The sequence below is a fragment of the Streptopelia decaocto genome (assembly GCF_964273445.1).
Source record: "Streptopelia decaocto genome assembly, chromosome: Z".
Lineage (NCBI taxonomy): Eukaryota > Metazoa > Chordata > Aves > Columbiformes > Columbidae > Streptopelia > Streptopelia decaocto.
In genome coordinates, this window is record NC_138657.1 from 79,225,990 (window position 1) to 79,238,562 (window position 12,573).

Sequence of the window (12,573 nt, forward strand, 5' to 3'; positions counted from 1 at the left end):
CCCTGCTCCCAGATAAACAGATGTGAACTTTTCAGTGCAGTTTGGCAGATGTTCTCAATGTGGCCAAGTTACAAGCAAGCCAACTGGTAGCCCTTATTTAATTCACTGGAGGAAATCCGCCTGCATTCTTCCTGAAGCAAAAAAACACTTTGTTCCTTGTACTTTCCCTTCCTCTTCATTCTGCTTTTCAGACAGAATTGAATGAACACTACAACTAAATTTTCAGTCTTTGATAAATCATATCTATTTCTACATCTATTTCACCATATTTAATGTTATAATATAATTTAAAATGATCATAAATATAAGAAGCCTTGTAATGATAAATTATGATAAGGTAGGAAGCATTATTAATTTCATTCACAAGCATGAAACTCCTGGCAAAGACATTATGTAATTTTCCAGCAATGTCTTTTTATTCATTTCCCAAAGTCAGGTGCCTTATTTATGAGACCAACTCTCAACTCTGAATGAACTTGGTACAGTCATTTTCTTGTTTATTTGGTATATGTAGACAAGAAACTATCTTTCAATAGCACAAATAATCACATAATCCATCTCAAATTTACCCTGGTCTTTGCAAAATGCTCATTTTTTACAGGTTGAATTTTCGAAAAGAGTCATTTTGGGCAGAACTATTTTAAACCAATGACAACAGCAATCTCACTGATTTAAGGAGAGCAGAATAAAGGCAGCACACAGACAGTACTTTTGAAAATCACATGTGCTGCTTTTATGTATCAGTATCAATACCAGATATTCTTGTAAACCATCCAGTGAAAGAGCAGAAATAATATCATGTGGCATATTCTACTAGTCATTCAGTCACAACAAATCACAGGCAATCAAAAAGCTGAAAGGCCTTCCTGAAGTGCCTGTCTCTCTTCATTGCCAAGTAAGGCCTCCAATGTACATATCTCTGTTAAATGCTTAATATTGTGTGAGATGGAGTCGGGCACATCTGAAGTGCAGGCAAAATCTGAAGAGATTGCTTGACCTTAGCATAGTATATAAAAAAAATAGCTAAAGAACTCATTAGCTTTCTGATTAATATCTTTAAAGGAATTGCAGGTTGCTAGAAAAAAGCCTATGAGGAAAAGAAAAGTTAAAATCACGCTTAATATATAACTATATAACATTGATTATCTGAATTTCAAGATGAAATCAAGTTTAGTGGGACGGTCGAGGCTTCAAACCTGCAGGCTGCTTGAGGTGAGAGGTTAAAGAGTTTAAAATATCTAAGGCAACATATTAAGGAACCCTTCAGCTTTAAAAGCGGTGCCACCCTGGAAAACCCCAAAAGTTTGTAGTGAAATTATTCGTCGCCTTTCAATGATTATTATATCATACAGCTTCAACTTAAAACTAGTAGGATTTTCTTTCCACAGCTCTGAAAATTAACACAGATTATAGACTTTTTCTACTCTTTACAAGTTTAACTGGCATCCGTTTCAGAGATTTTCTAACGCTGTATTGGTCACGTAGCTTTTTGCTGCCACAAGTGCATCTATCACAGTCTTTTATTCATATAGAAATATCGTAAAGCAGAATATTCAGGGTGGTATTTTGAGGCCACAGCAAATGGTCCGCAGCTTGCCTGACGAAAAAAATTGCAGGACTGGTTTCTGTTAGTGGTCTAAAAATTATGTGAATCATCAGTTGTAAAGAAACAGTTGGCCCATCATTTACCTTACTACAGAAAGACGTTTTTGTTGTAGAGTGGCTTAGTAATAAAGTTGTGTTTTTTCTCTTCCCATGCATCATTTACTAGAAATCAGATCCAAATAATTAATCTACTGAAACATGCATAAACCTGCTGTCTTCAGAGGATCCCCTCAGAGGCCTTAGTGGCGAGTTTAGAGAAGTACAGCTGCTAAATAAAAGAGGCTACAGATCAATCTCAGTTGACTGCCATATCTTAACAGTACTAATGCTGCACAGGAGAGAATACTTTAGACAACATATTTGAACAAGACACAAATAAGACTCTAGATGTACAGAACAAGCTAAGTTGTTGGCTAAGGTGCTGCCATTCTTACCCAGGCAGGGTTCGAATTTGAAGTGTTCCAGGGAAAATCCTACATATAAATAGGCGAAGGTAGACTTGAGATCTTCAGGAAACATCCATGTAGAAGCTATATAGTGATCATAAGACAGTGTCACACCTGATACATCACACTCTGTGAGAAAAGACAGATGTTATTAGCTCAAAACCAGACCAAACGGTCTGCCTTCTGCATGGCTAACCTGGATGATAGCCAGAGAAGGTCCAGTCTGTCTACACAAGTCCACGTACAAATAGCCTTTGATAACACCCATCCTCCAAAACACTGGATGTTGTTAAAATTAGACCAAAGTACATCAGGCACTGCACAGGAAAAACGTATGTATGTGTATGAAAAGAAGTGGACCCAGGGCAAAACAGGGCAAGAGAAAGATTAAAAACTCTGAGAAACACTGGAAGCAAGAAAAGGCTCCTCCTGTTCCATCAAGTCTTCTCCTGACACACAGGTTTTAATCAGCAGAGGAATATCTTCCTGTTCCAATAAGACTTACTGAAGCAGGACTCCAGCTCTTTGTACCCTCAGCACAAGGGTGACACAGTATTGGGTACAGATTTTCATGAAGCATCAGCTACACTTCTGCAAACTTCTTTCAAATTTTTTCAAACCTCCAAAATTTTCTACTGTCTCCTCTTATACTGCCGTAAACACAGAACAATTAATCACTTACACAAAACCATTTTAGATTCTCCAGGGCCATATCACAGCATATGAAAAAATTCAAGTCAGTGCACAAGGAAGATACAAAAATAATATACCACTTTAATTTCATGTATGCCCTTAAACTGTATGCTGAGTTGCACACAGCCCTTGGGCTAAGCTATTTCTATAGGCACAACTTGAATTCTTCAGACACAATTTAGTTGATTATGTTGATTTGTTTTAGCAAAATTACAACCAGACAAGGTTAGGTACGGCACTCTCCATATCTATGGCTGAAGGTGATGCTGTGGAGGAGAGAATAGGGACAGTAATTGCTTCAGAAATGCGAAACAACGCTGTGCTCTTAGTAAAATAAAAGTGTGGGAAGAGGAACGGCTAGCGGCTGCAATAAGATTTTTGTAGGTAATGTACAGGTTGAAAGATAAGTTGTGTAAGAGCTGTCATTTTTTAATGGAAAAGAGGTTATGTAAAGAGTAAAATGTCCATGAAGATGTCAAGTCAGTAAATACTGAGGGGATTTTTCAGAGAGCCTGTTAACTTGGAAACTATTCAACAGTTCTGTAAGGTTTGTTTTCCTACACAGATTGGCATAACTTGAGGAAAAAAAAAAAGAGGAAAATAATGTTAATTTCAATTACATTTATAGGCTGAGCATCAGCTGTGCAAAATAGTTCTTAAAAATGTGTGGGCACACACACAGGCACAAGGAGAAGGTTTTGTAATCAGCCATGGCTGAGAACCGTGCAGAGAGCTGAAGTCCCCTCTGTATAAAGAATACCATACAAGCACTGCCCAGTTCCTCAGAACAAAATAACAGTGTTTTTCCTCCTCTGTGATACAACCAGGTTGATTAAAGGAAGCTCTCCGAGGTCTGATTCATGACCCCTGGAGGATACACTAAAAGAAAAATGAGCCTTTGATTAGAAAAATCTTGTCAGGAAAATATCTAGTAAACATTTCCTCTTGTTTTGGAAAAGAGATGAATAAAACAGCATGTGTAAAGTCACAGGGACTAAATGGTAAGAAGCTCTCAGCCTTTTTCTTTCTTGGCAAAGACTTTGGTCAAATACATTATTTCGTTCTGAATACAGGTACAGCTAAGGCAGCAAACGCATTGAGCTTATAGCCTGTTCAGTTTGAATTTGCTACATATCTGGCTGAAGAAGCTCTGGAGCTCTCAGATGGAGCTTTTCCTCTGTTACAGTACTGCTTTCAGGAGTATGGTGCAACTAATACTTGCTCTTTGATAAAATGAGTAATGCCTTCAAGGTAATGGGTAATTCTGAACTCCCACTGGCCAGTTATGACCACTGAAATTGCTGTTGGATAAAATATATATATATATATGCAGGTCAGAATTTCCTAATCACATTACAGAATCAGAGAATCCCAGACTGGCTGGGGTTGGAAGGGGCCTCTGGAGATCATCCAGTCCAACCCACCTGCTCAAGCAGGGTCACCAGAGCAGATCACACAGGATTGTGTCCAGGCGGGTTTTAATTTCTCCAGAGCAGGAGACTCCACAACCTCTCTGGGCAGCCTGGGCCAGGCTCTGGCACCCTCACCATGAAGAAGTTTCTCCTCATATTCAGAAGGAACCCCCTGTGTTTCAGTCTGTGCCCATTGTCCCTCATCCCGTCGCTGGGCATCACTGAACATCCTCTTGACACCCACCCTGGAGATATTTATAAACATTGATAAGATCCCTCTCAGCTTCTCTTCTCCAAGCTGAACATCCCCAGCTCTCTCGGTCTCTCCTCATTAGAAAGAAGCTTCAGACCACTCAACATCTTCCCACATTCCCATTTTCTGTTCTTTACCAATTGCTTGCTACTGCTATTTTGATATCTTAAATGCATTTAATTGTGTTAAACTTTATCTGAGTTAAATTCTGCAAGTTCTCCTTGGGCAACAGCTCTGTTGAAAGTTTAATAACAGGACAGCATTTTTCCATGCCTGAAGCTGGAAGCAGTTTCTGACAGGACCATTCCTTCTGTATGGCTGATACAGCCCTTTGTTCCAACCGTAGCGCTCCATATATAATAATATGCTTGCACAGTAGCTTGGTTTGACATTCTTCTTTTCTGATCTTCAATTCTTAGGAGTATTACTGTGTAAATTTTCCCTTAGTTTGCTCCCAGAAGCTGGTGCTTTCAGTGAAGACATTCACTCACTCTGTGCTTGACAATTTAACTACCTAATATTTCTAAAAGACAATCACGGGCAAAACTCTGTATTAAAAATGTGAAGCGTTGTTATTACTTGCGTGTGTTTTCTGACCGAAAGTTGCTTTTAAAGGGATGAGACGCCACCTTCGCTTCTCCACAAGGAACAGATCAGTCATTTAACTCAAGACTGAATACCTGTGCAAAGCAAGCGATCAAACCTGCTACTAAACATAATAAGAGGGAAAGATACAGAGAAGATACAGAGAAAGTGGGATTACTAAATGCCTTTTTTGCCTCTGTCTCCACTGCCAGAGGCTGTCCTGAGGAGCCTCGTACCCCTGAGGCCCCAGAGGAAGTCAGGACAATGGAGGAGTTTGCCTCGGTTGATGAGGACGGGGTTAGGGAGCAATTAAGTCATCTAGACATCCATAAATCCATGGGTCCGGATGGGATGCACCTGCGGGTGCTGAGGGAGCTGGCTGAGGTCATTGCTGGACCACTCTGCATCATCTTTGCCAAGTCTTGGGAAACGGAAGAGGTGCCTGAGGAGTGGAGGAAAGCAAATGTTACTCCAGTCTTCAAAAAGGGCAAGAAGGAGGACCCGGGTAATTATAGACCGGTCAGCCTCACCTCCATCCCTGGAAAGGTGATGGAACAACTTATCCTTGGTGCCATCTCAAGGCATATCAGGGATAAGAGGGTCATTAGGGGCAGTCAACATGGCTTCACCAAGGGGAAGTCATGCTTAACCAACCTCAGCCTTTTATGAGGACATAACCAGGTGGATAGATGACGGCAAAGCAGTGGATGTGGTCTATCTTGATTTCAGTAAAGCATTTGACAGAGTCTCCCACAGCATCCTCACTGCTAAACTGAGGAAGTGTGGACTGGATGATCGGGTAGTGAGGTGGACTGCGAACTGTCTGAAGCCAGAGAGTCGTGGTCAATGGGGCAGAATCCAGTTGGAGGCCTGGATCTAGTGGAGTCCCTCAAGGGTCGGTACTGGGACCAGTACTTTTCAATATATTCATCAACTGCTTGGATGAGTGGATAGAGTGCAAGTCAGCAAGTTTGCTGGTGACACCAAGCTGGGAGGAGTGGCTGACACGCCAGAGGCTGTGCTGCCATCAGAGACCTGGACAGGCTGGAGAGTTGGGCGGGGGAAAATATAATGAAATATAATAAGGGAAAGTGTAGAGTCTTGAATCTGGGCAGGAAAACCCCCAGTATCAGGTATAAGTTGGGGAACGACCTGTTGAAGAGCAATGTAGGGAAAAAGGACCTGGGTGTCCTGGTGGACAGCAGGATGACCATAAGCCAGCGAGTGCCCTTATGGCCAGGAAGGCCAATGGTACCTGGGGTGGGTTAGAAGGGGGTGGTCAGTAGGTCCGAGAGGTTCTCCTGCCCCTCTGCTCTGCCCTGGGGAGACCACACCTGGAATCTTGTGTCCAGTTGTGGCCCCTCAGTTCCAGCAGGACAGGGAACTGCTGGAGAGAGTCCAGCGCAGCCACCAAGATGCTGAAGGGAGTGGAGCATCTCCCGTGTGAGGAAAGGCTGAGGGAGCTGGGGCTCTGGAGCTGGACAAGAGGAGACTGAGGGGTGACCTTATTAATGGTTATCAATATGGAAAGGGTGAGTGTCAGGAGGATGGAGCCAGGCTCTTTACGGTGACAACCAATGATTGGACAAGGGGGAATAGGTACAAACTGGAACACAGGAGGTTCCACTTAAATATGTGATACAGGGAATTGACAATTCACTAATTAACACTGAAAGAACTAACACTTGACAGTTAGAGAGCTAACCCTTTAACCCACATCACTATTGCCTAGTCTTGCTTAGCTCTGTGTAACTTATTGTAGGAGAAATAGGAGTTTGCTGACACCTTGCAAAGATAATAATCCTTGGGTGCATCCTTGGGTGAACAAGATATGAGAAACTTGGGCACAGGACAGGAGATACGCCAGTTTTAACAAACTCAGCAGCCTGAATCCCAACCAACTCATAACACTGGACCAAAGGTGACCGTGTACAGAGAAGAGGACCCGGGTTCACCATCACTGCGCAGCTGCAACCAGGAGGAGCCAGAGGTGGACACTATGGAAATGCTCTCCTGGAACTCATTGTAATAAGAACCGCCTTCTCAGGGACAGGTTATGAATATGTATAGATGTTCCGAAAACTTTTATGAATATGTCACACTTTACTGTATTTAACCAAGCTCACAGCTACTGTAAAATACACATGTATTAGGTGAAATGATTTCCCATGACTCTGACATCGTAAATAAATAGGTAAAATACATACCTTCCCTACAACCTCAAGGGTTTTAAGGTCATTTCCACGCCTCATAGGAGAAGAAACTTCATGGTGAGGGTGGCAGAGCCTGGCCCAGGCTGCCCAGGGGGTTGTGGAGTCTCCTTCTCTGCAGACATTCCAACCCGCCTGGACACCTTCCTGTGGAACCTCATCTGGGTGTTCCTGCTCCATGGGGAGATTGCACTGGATGAGCTTTCCAGGGCCCTTCCAACCCCTGACATTCTGCGATTCTGCGAAAACCGAGCGCGGCCCCCTCGGTGTCTCTGAGGCGAAGGGCCGGGGCTCCATCTGCCGTTCACCCGGGAGCTGACAGAACCACCGCCATGGCCAGAGCCGGGACTCTTTCCCACCCCTGCACCACACGCAGGACCCTGGGGTTCGCTGACACGGGGGAACTAACGGCACCGACAGCCCCTGTGGTGAAGCGAGAGTCCCGTCCCGGGACTGCGGCCACCGCCCCTGCGAGGGACGCGGGAGACTGTCGGGGTGCGCCCGGTGACTGGGGGGGCATGGCCGCCATCTTTGCGGCTGCTCCTCTCACAGGGCCGGGGGGTCGGGGTAGCCCAGCTGGGAACACGGTGATTTTCAGGAGTATTCTCCTTATTCTGTCCCAACCCTGGGGGTTGTTTGAGGAGGGGGAAGGAGGAGGCGGCGGTTCCCGCCCTCCCGCTGCTGACAGGAGTGCGGGGTGGTGGCCCGGCTGTGGGACTGCGGCACCGCTGAGCTTATTAATTTGCTTTTACCTCCCCGCTCCTGCTCTTTTATTATAAGAGTACCAGGTGCACGAGTAGGGAGGCTGTTGCTTCTCTCTCTTTCCTCTTTTTTGCAGGTGTGTGGAGTTAGGAGGGGAGGAAACGGCTTGAAGTTGTGCCAGGGGAAGTTCAGATTGGATATGAGGAAAAACTCTGTCAGGAATTGGAACAGGCTGCCCAGGGCAGTGGTGGAGTCACCATCCCTGGGGGGGTTGAACAGACGAGGAGATAAAGTTCTCAGGACATGGGTCAGTGCCAGAGGTGGGTTAATTGTCCCACTCGATGATTTTGAGAGTCCCTTCCAACCAAAATTATTCTCTAAGTCCACCTCAGTGTAAGAATTCAAGTGTAAGAATTTGGGGTACAATCCTGGCCATCAGTGTTTATAAAAGATAGGAGATAAAAGCATTGCATCCACTGAGGCTGGGAAAAGGCTGTGTTTGTGTGTGAATATATGCATTATACGATGTGTATTATATGTACTGTGTATACGTATGTAGTATACAGTATCTTGGGGAAGAATGGTCTGACCTGAATCACATCAGTATTTTCTTAGGAAAATCGGGCTGTTAGAAACACTAGAGGGTGGGTTGCTTTGTTTCGTTTTTGATTTATTTTTCCCCTTAGCAAGCCTGCCCCATTATTTTAAATTGGTGCAGTTCTAATAATGTGTTTCACCTGGTTTTGAATCGCTTTATTCTAGTGAATCAGAATTTATCAGCTTGTTTCTGTGATAAACAGAAGCTTGTACATCTTTGCATTTCTTGATGATCAGTGCTATTAGAACACTTTTTTCTTTCTTTTTTCTTTTTTTTTTTCCTTTTTCCTTTTATTCTTTCCCCCTTCCTTTTCCCCTCCTTTTTTTCCCCTTTTTTCCCCTTCTTTCCCCCCTTCTTTTTAATTCTTGTCATCTTTCATTGTATAAATATTATCCTTTACTGAAATTGACATTCTAGTCACCTGTGTCAGCTTCAGTAAATGTTTTCATTTTTCTTTGTTTTTAGAAGAAGTATATCTGAATTGAAGCCATGTGGTGGTGTGTTGCAATAAGAATTTGAACACCTGTAAGAGAAAGAGGTGCCCTGTAGAAGAGGAAGACAGTCTACTCTGGAGGTGTTGCTGATAGACAGGGATGAGCAACACTGCAGTATGGGCTTCCCAAATTGCGTAACACAATAGTTAAAAGGTCATTTTCTGGCTGTAGTGGCCATGAAACTTGAGGGGTTTGGCAAAAGTGATGTTCTGTTTATAAGTGGTGATGTTTCTCCGTTCAACAAATACTGTTTTCATCTCCTTTGTTTTTTGTCGCACACAGAAGACCTTAACCCCTCTGAAGGAAGCAGTTCATGGCAAGATAACTTCAATCCGGTTGCTGCCTGTCACAGAAGAACAGAAACTCTGCAACAGCTCTTTAATGAAAAACATTTAAAGTTAAAATTATTAATTTTTAATCAGGCTTTGTGTTTTCAGTTGCATTTATGACCAAAAAAAAAAAACCAACTGCGATGCCAATGCCTCTCTCTGTTGTAGAACAGTACATATGGTAAACTGTTTTGACATTTCTGTAAATGAAGTGGTAAATGAAATGTGTGGAAGTGGGCAGCATTTATTAATACATGATCTTGAAGTCCATGCCAGAATGCCTGGTAAGACATTAATAGCAATGCCTGAACTGAGCTCTTTATCTTTTCTAATATATTTTATTAACAAGCAATTTAGCAGGAAGTTAAGAGTGGTTTACCCAGTTTTATTAACAAGAACAGCTGCTATGATATAACAAAGTGAATTAAAAGTGAGCCAGCAGTCTTAAGGTGTTAAGAATACTCATTTCGGCCAAGGGATGAGCCAAAAAATAATAAAGGACTGCCATTTACCTCAACCTGGGTGTCAGTATTAACTTCCTCCAGTCACACCATGACTTAAAGGTTTTTTTCCATCTCAAACCCAAGCTGTTCCAGCTCCACCACAAAGTGATAGTAATATAGTAATGACTTATTGAAACAACAAGCAAACAAACCCATAAAACTAACATTCTATATCATGTCTTGTTTAATGGTCATTCTGTGTGTCTTGTTTTCATTCTACTTTTACAACAGTGGGACAAAATTATCCCTGCTGGATAATAGGGTGACGTTGTTTTAGGGCACAAATGAAGTATTTTACAACTCTGATACTATCCTATCTCAGATTATAAGAGTAGCTTCTGTAGGAGAAAATCCATCCTGCCAGAGGAACACATCTGTAAAGTTTACATTTAAAACTAACGTAAATGGGCATGCAGAGGAGGCCTATATGATTAAAATATAAGGAAGAAATAAACTGTTGTTGTTATCTCTGTTCCTCCCCCCAAAAGAAAACTACAGTGTAGACTGTGTATATAAATATGTTAGAAACTTGTAGACAATTTAAAAATACAGGTTTCAATTCAAGATGTGATATCTAGTTAAATGTTTATCAGAAGTGAATTTCACTTGTTCTGTTAAGGAAGTGTATAATTAGCAAATACAAAGAGCGTGTGGGTATACTTCTCAACACTTAAGTATTTCTTTACATTATTATATAAATGTATATAGCACAGCTCTAACACTATACTTAATTCTCGTTAAGAGTACTGATTTTTTTTAGCACGAGGCAATTTAAAAACAAGGAAAATGATAAAAGTAGGGCAGAGAAATAGTGATGCCATTTTCTCTAAATGGAAAAGAAAGAGAAGAAAGAAATATTTAAAGGTCTCAGAAGTAAGTGTGTAAATTTTGCTTGAGAGAAACTTTGCATGCCAGGCCACCCTAGAAAATAAATGTTATTGTTTTTTATTAAACTGAAGAATAACCTAACAGAACAAATTCAGAAATGAAGCACCTTCAAGGTGGATCAGTGACAAAACTGTAAGCATGCTCTAAAAATCTTCTTTTTTTACTGAATTTTACTCAGCAGAAAAATAAGAAGTGGGTTGGTTGTTTTCTCCATTTCAGACTTTGAGGTCGGAAAGAAAATATTAATGTAAGAGAGAGCGGGGAAATGATACATTTTGGGGTGAAAAGGCCAGGCTGCTGCTGTTTAATTCGGAGACTTGTCATTTCTAAAAGGAACTTGGCTATTTTAATTAGTATTCCTTTTTTTTAGCAAGAACCATTTTCTTGAGAAAATTTGTGCTGAGAAAGTTGAACTTAAGAGCCAAAACTAGTATAGGAGATATATCAGAAGTGTATCTGGTCACGTAAAAAAAAACAAACCAAACCAAAACACCACCACATTTTTGTCTCCTGCATATCTTTTGAGCTGGGTTGATTTGGGTTTTGTTTGTTTGTTTTAATTCATATTTTATCCTTGCAAGAAGGCAGGTTCCCTGTGTTCAGGTGCACTCATTAAGACCCAGACTGTGTTGGAAACCTTTATTGATGTGACAACAGAAATGCATGTTTCATTATTTTTGTGTCACAGACAAGGAACCTATTTAACTGTTTCTACTGGTATATTTTTCTTCACTTGTTTGCTTGTTTAATATTCCTCCCAATTATGTTTTTCTCCATGTCCCTAGGAAAGACTTCATGCATTAAAGGGATCTGCAAGAATAACCATGTTAACTGCACTGCTGTGACCTACAGGTGACTCGTTACAGAATGAGACAGGCCGAGATTAGTAAGATCTCATCTTCTTTTGCGAAGTTGTCACGTGTTTAAGAGATTATTACCAGGGCTTCTGAGGGATGAGATTTTTCTTCTGCAAACTGAAGTAAGGGAAATGTTCTTAGCAAGAGATAAGAAGAATTATGGAAATTAGAAAAAAATCTGGGATATCATTTGTGAAAGGGGCCCTAAAATGTTGCTTTTTTGGTAGTTAAGTCTTTAAAGAGGTTTTAACTGAGCTGGACCACCGGTTTCTAGAGCTGGTATATTGGCTAAAAAAGGAGAAGACCCAGCCTCTTCTCAAAACCCTGAAGGGTGGCTCACCTGAAAGTGGAGAGCAGGTGTGTGACGAAGACCTGGCGAGGAGAAGGATGTGTGTGGAAGTTCTGATGGGAGCTGCAGTTTGAAGCCATGTGTGTAAACCCCCCTGGAACATTTGGCAGGGATGAGCTGTTCTGTCTCCGCAGGTGGATTCTTTTTAGTGGCAGTTGACATTTTGTGAGACAAAATCTGAGCCGTATTTTAAGTTATGCCTCCACTCTTTGCTCTTATGGAAACTTGCCAAATATGTGAACAAGTATTTGTAATACTAAGCTACAAGGTCTGATCAACTTGGTTTCTTCTTTAGATTGTGAATTTAATCTCAAATTGGATGATACAAAGAAACTTCTTCCAAGAAAGGGCTGTTGGGCATTGGAACAGGCTGCCCAGGGCAGTGGTGGAGTCACCATCCCTGGAGGGGTTGAACAGACACAGAGATGAGGGTCTTAGGGACATGGGTTAGTGGTAGACTTGACAGTGTAGACTTGACACTTGCACTCAATGATCTTAAAGGTCTTTTCCATGATTCTAAATAGTAAAAGTTTAAAAATTCTTATTGACATTTGTATACTTTAAAAGGATGCAATAGCTCTCCTCTCTTCTCTCTCCTCTCTTCTCTCTCCTCTCTTCTCTCTCCTCTCTTCTCTCTCCTCTCTTCTCT

At 41.7% G+C, this 12,573-nt stretch overlaps 1 long non-coding RNA gene across 1 annotated transcript; it reads left to right on the top strand.

Annotated features, from left to right (window-relative positions):
- The first annotated feature begins 8,086 nt into the window (after positions 1–8,086).
- LOC309451161 lies at positions 8,087–9,452 on the top strand. Its single transcript, XR_014186193.1, has 3 exons — positions 8,087–8,226; positions 8,970–9,151; positions 9,281–9,452. It is a non-coding gene; the product is annotated as an uncharacterized lncRNA (long non-coding RNA).
- Positions 9,453–12,573: the final 3,121 nt, after the last annotated feature.